Source organism: Pagrus major, chromosome 3, assembly GCF_040436345.1.
Source record: "Pagrus major chromosome 3, Pma_NU_1.0".
Classification (NCBI taxonomy): domain Eukaryota; kingdom Metazoa; phylum Chordata; class Actinopteri; order Spariformes; family Sparidae; genus Pagrus; species Pagrus major.
This window is the reverse complement of record NC_133217.1, coordinates 22319387-22325434: the sequence shown is the minus strand read 5'-3', so window position 1 is coordinate 22325434 and position 6048 is coordinate 22319387. Positions and strand designations below refer to the sequence as shown.

At 39.1% G+C, this 6048-nt stretch overlaps 1 protein-coding gene across 1 annotated transcript in view; it reads right to left on the bottom strand.

Moving 5' to 3' along the window:
* LOC140993880 (homeodomain-interacting protein kinase 1-like) overlaps positions 1-3475 on the bottom strand; it is a 318372-nt gene extending 314897 nt beyond the window's left edge. The window contains exon 1 of the transcript XR_012178688.1: positions 3420-3475. The gene's annotated coding sequence lies outside the window, so the exon portion shown is untranslated. The remainder of the gene's footprint in view (positions 1-3419) is intronic.
* Positions 3476-6048: the final 2573 nt, after the last annotated feature.

Sequence of the window (6048 nt, the reverse complement as noted above, 5' to 3'; positions counted from 1 at the left end):
TTCTTTTCTTTATTTGTATATTTTAACTTGTATAAAGCCATTACAGAGTTAATTGACGAAAGAGTATTACAGCGGCCAATCTACTATCTATTGTCCATTCATTATTGGCTCTAATATATATTAGACCTGTTATCTGGAGATTTAAATGTAAAGAAGTACTCCAGTCACTTAGTACATCCGTAAAGTTGGCAGACAGCAGAAATCTGAAAATTCAGACTTAAAAAAAAAAAAAGTCTTTAATTTTTGATATCAATAAATAAAATCCACAAACCAAAAACATACACAATGCCAACTGCAGTGGCTCTCAGTAGAGTGCTTACCTCTGCCAAGGCCCAACAGTCCTGTTCAATTAATTCAAGTCTAATCCAATATCAAACTGCTTAACCATGATTTAAGCTCACCAGATCAAGGATCCATGTCATATTATACTCCTTCAGATACTAGCCAACTTAATTCATCTGACTTTTTTCATGAACAGCCATGCATTATTCCTGAGAAATTAGAACAAATGTCAGAAAACATCGCATAATGTTTAAGAAAGAGAGACATTTCCTGGATCTGTCTGTTTATTTGGATCCACACTAAAAGTGAATGGGCTGAGACCCATCCTTCATCCAATTTTGGTGGAAATCTGTTCAGTAGTTTTTCTGTAATCCTGCTGACAAACCACCCAAACATGAAAAAACATAACCTTGTTGGCAGAGGTAAAAATATAAACCAGGTTATCGGAAAAGGATCATAAGTTGCTTATATGTTGCCTCTTGGTGAGTTGCATATAGATATGTATGATAATTATGCAATGTATAGAAGTTAGATGTCCATTGCTTGCCTATGCTTTTTGACTTAACAGCCATAAACACTGAGAGAATAAACCATGTGGGCTGAGACTAGGAACTCAAAGTTAAAGAGAGTTGTTGAGGAGATTTTGGATGTCCCCTGGGTGCTTCTCAAAGCTACTAGAAACATTAATATATCTCATATGTACTTGCACTGCTTTGAAATGTCGAAAGAAGTGGTTTGGAAGAAGGACTTTTGGTCAACCACCTCCATAAGCACTGCAAAATGAATGAATGGATATATCCACCACGTGTTATGTGGAGACTATGAGACAGCTAGTGTTGTGGTCACAAAATATCTGCTTATGATAACAAGATGAATAATAGTGATCTTCAAATAATAGGCCTACAAACCTTCATCACCAACATTATATACTCATAATGCTGAAGCGTAAATGCAAGTAAAGTTGAACCCATTAGTGAAGCCATTTAATCAGACAGCATCTGTCAAACCTGAACTTCGAAATTAAGTTATTATGAGCCTGCGCTGTCCTCATCAGAAATGACTGAGGTATCCTTTATTAATCAAACACTCTTTTCTCTCTTTTATCATTGAATTTAACATAATTGCACAGAAATGTGTTGAACCTTAAAGGGCCCACCCGCAGGCCTGCAGCTACTATCCCATCATGGAGGTCAGTGAGACCTTTAAGAAACTAATCCTTGTAGTTTCTCATAGTTCATTTAATGGGAGGAGTCTAGACTCATGATATCCATATCTCTAAAGGAGGTTTGTGTCAGTTGAGTTTCCTGTTCAGACGTGTGTCCGACACTGTTTTAATGTACTGGCTTGTTAGAATTGTTAGGGTTCTTTGTGAAAACCACAGGATGGCATGATTAACTGTAAATGAATGTATGAACATTTTAATCACAGTGAAAATAAAGTTACTGAAGAAAGAACAATAGATATTCATTATCATTCTCACTATTAATCACCCTCAGTACTGGAGGGTTGAATTTTTAATTGAAGCATGCATTTCCTGTTTTTTTTTATGTAATTTGCTGAAGTGATTCCGTTCAAAATGGCAGAGATGCACAACATGTATTTCTTCTTTCTCTTTTCATAAAACAATGAAGGACCTGAGTACTGTCACTTCTATAAGATGTATATTGATGAAACACTGAAACAAATCTTGATTGCGCATGCAAAAATAAGGCTACGTTTGTCTTGGTTTGTATTTGGTTTGCTTCGCTTTCCTTTATGTTACATCAATATCAGTTAGTGGTAAATCTTATTCAGGATACAGATTAAAAACACAAACCCAGGAATGCCTTGAGCTCTCAGAGCACTTCTTCTCTGCTGCTCTTTTCATTGACTAACAAGTGGTGTGGAGCAGGCAAAAGTACTGATATTCATCAATTTATAGCCAGCATGCTTATGCATGTGCTTTAGAAATGTATTAAATAGAACAAGGCATACATACGGATTTGTAAACGTGCCAAAAATAATGCGTCTTTATAAGATGAGAAAAGGAAATCCTTTATTACTCCCACAACAGGAAAATTTGGCATTATTACAGCAGCGAAGGGGACAGCAAGAATAGAGAGAATCAATTCAAAACAGTCATAATAAATATTTTTTAAATATTTTTTAAAAAGAATGAAAAAAAAGCAACTAGAACAATATAGACATGGTTTCAATTGTGTTTCAGGTCATTTTTGGTCAAGACTCACTTATGGCAATTTTGAGCGTCTCAGAAAAATTAGCGTCTTTTGCACAGTAAAGTAAATGAAAAAAACCTTTTCAAGCAAGTTTCCTTCCAAGGAATGTTTAAAGTTGGTTAAATTTTATGGCACACATGGTTTCAATTAAGTTTCACTTAAAGGAACTTGGGGCAGGATCTGTGAAATTATAAACATGCATTTTAAGATTTTTAATGCTAATGGGTGATGAAGCGTTCAAAACCAAAAAGAATGAGCCCACCCACGTATCTCTCCATTGCCCTGAACAGGCTGTGTGCTGCATAATGTACTGCAATTCGGGCCCGAATTTCCCGCGCAGTCCTGCGGACGTGACGTCGGATGACACTGAATGCGCGTCCTCGACCGGCTTTCGACTTGGATACAGGAAGTAAACAAACACGGCGGACCCAAACTAGTGTCTGGGTAGTAATGGATTCTGCTACAGCCAGCAAACGACCCACCATCACACAAAGTCCACTAAAAAGTCATACTAAGAAGAAAACAAAGGTTTTATCAGCGGCACCTTGTGAGTGAAACAAAATTACGAGCAAAGCCGGGCTGGCGCCTGAATACACATGGATACTGTTGGACTCATGGAGGCAGCTTCAACTTGAATTGGGACTGAAAACAGATGCTGACATGGCTCATTTCCTAGTAACCAGGTAAGAAAACATTACAGGTCATGTTTAGAGCTTGATTTGAAAATCTTATGAGATCACGAGGACTCGGAGTGACCTAACGTGCAAAGTAGCGTTAGCTGCTAACATGTAGCTTAGTCCACCGCTGTGTAACACTGAATAGTTACAGACTGCGCATTTTCCACGGTCCATTAGTCTGAAACCGAATAGTTAACCGAATAATAGAAATATGTCCCTTTATATACGGGACTGAAAGCCCAACCTGTTATCCGGGAGGTGACGTTAGCAGCTGGATGTAGCCACAGGCTAACGGCTTGTTTGTGTCTGTGTAGCAACATTAGCCGCTAACACACAGCGATCCCGTATCAGAGACGATCTCTCTGTCCCCCGATAAGCCGTCTTTGCTTTCGCCCGTGCCTTCAGACTGCATCGACCGTGACTGTACATCGCTGCGCTTGTGTGTCGCTACACACAGCGAGCAGCTTCCCGGCTGCTTCATGTGCAGCGGAAAGGGGGGAAGCCTCCTGCGTCAGGTATCGACGCGATGGGCAAGCTATTTTTTTTTTATTTATTTTTTTTTATAAAAACTTTATTGAACAACTTTCAGTTACAGTCATAACATTGACTTGGAAAATACAAAACAGTCTGGCATCACATTAAGGCACTTGACCAAGCCTCAAGCGTCCGACGAACAGGGATGAGACGGCATCAGCTGCACTGTTGTGAAGAGCTCATGCGCGCTCCCACGCCGGCTCGGCTGATGGCTGCAGTTACACTAACGGCCTCAACGGCTGGCGAGTCACTATTGAGTCTTATTTCTTGATCCTGCCCCAAGTCCCTTTAATGTTTTGTGTGGAAACACACAGTCATGTCAATTGTTTTCATTCTGCCCCCTCCCCCCCACTGCACAGAATGGACAATTAAAGCATTTCAGCTGCTTACACTATTTATTAACTCTGGCACGGCTTTTTCATAGATGGCATTAAGAATACTTTAGCCAGCTACTCCACAAGTGTCCCACTAAAACAAATCCATGTGGAAACGAACACAACATAACAATACTATTGTTACATCAATTTCCAGCTGATCTCCTTGAAGTAAGTGTCTTTTTGCACAGTATACTACATCAGCTATAGTTCAGTGAAAAAAGGTTTTTCCATCAAGTTTCCTACCAAGGAATGTTTGAACTTGGATAAATATTATAGCAACCATGGTTTTGATTGTGTTTCAAGTCATTTTTTGTCAATACTCGCTTATGGCAATTTTGCGCGTTTCTAAGGGAGAAAAGCGTCTTTTTGCACTGTGAAGTAGATTAAGCTGTATTTCACTGAAAAAAGGTTTTTCAAGGAAGTTTCCTACTCAGGAATGTTTGAAGTAGGATAATTATTATGGCAAACATAGTCTCAGTTGTTCTTTAATTCATTTTCGGTCAAAACTCGCTTATCGCAAAATTAAGCTTTTCTCAGTGAAATAAGCGTCTTTGTGCACTGGGAAGTAGATTAAGCTATATTTCACTGAAAAACGGTTTCTCAAGTAAGTTTCCTACCCAAGAATGGTTGAAGTTGGTTTTAATATTATGGCAAACATGGTTTCAGCTGTTCTTTAATTCATTTTCGTTCAAAACTTGCTTCTGGCAATTGTGAGCGTTTCAGAGCGAGAGAAGCATCTTTTTGCACTGTGAAGTAGATATAGCTGTATTTCAGTGAGATCAGGGGAGATCTTTGCCATCCGATCTCACCAGTAAAACAGGGTAAATTACACATTTGGTTGAGATTGGATCAAACCCTAGGCATAACTGATAGGGATTTATATCTCTGTACAATTTATATACCCCCAGTAGATTCTCCTTATTTTGAAGAAGACATTTTTGCCACTCTGTATTCACAAATTGCCTACTTCCGGGCCCAGGGAAATGTGCTTCTAACTGGAGATCTGAATGGATGAACAGGAATTGAACCTGATGTCATGGACTCACAGGGCAACAACCATGTATTTGGTCAGGCCCCCCTGTTTACCACACCAACCATCACCCGTCGGAACAACCTTCACTCTGAAATAAATCAAAGTGGCAGGGAGATAGTGCATCTCTGTCGGGCCTTAGGCCTGTACATAGTTAATGGTAGGTTCAGAGGGGACTCTTTAGGGAGATTCACATACTCCTCAGCTCTTGGGTCTAGTGTAGCAGACTATGCAATCTCTGACATGGACCCCTCCACTATCAGTGCATTCACTGTCAGACAGCAATCCCCCCTTTCAGACCACAACCAAATAAATGTGTTCTTTAAACTCTCAGATCAAATGAGTGACACAAAAAGGGAACCCAGCAAGCTGTTTCAATTGAATCCTACTTACAGATGGGCCCCAGACAGTGGAGACAAATTCATCATGGCCTTGAACTCACCTGATCTGATGAATGACATATCAATATATGACCAAAACCAATATGTCTCTACCAGAGATGGTGTAAACAAGGCCATTGATGATATTAATATGATATTTCATAAGGCAGCTATTAAAGCTGACCTCATAAAACAATACCGGAAGCCTGTTAAAAGGCATAACGCTGACAAATGGTTTGATCAAGAATGCAATACCATCAGAAAAGACCTGAGAAAAATAGCAAATGAAAAACATCGCCAACCAAAGAACCCAGCCCTACGCATTAGATACAATGAAACTTTAAAGAAATATAAATGTACAATTAGGAACAAAAAACAAAATTATACCCACATGAAACTTGAAGATATTGAGAATGCCATTAATCAAAATCAATTCTGGGATATGTGGAACAAGTTCAACACAAAGCACCAGACATTACCTATCCAAAATGGTGACATCTGGAGAGCACATTTTGAAAATCTGTACAAAGACATACCAATAAATCAAATCAA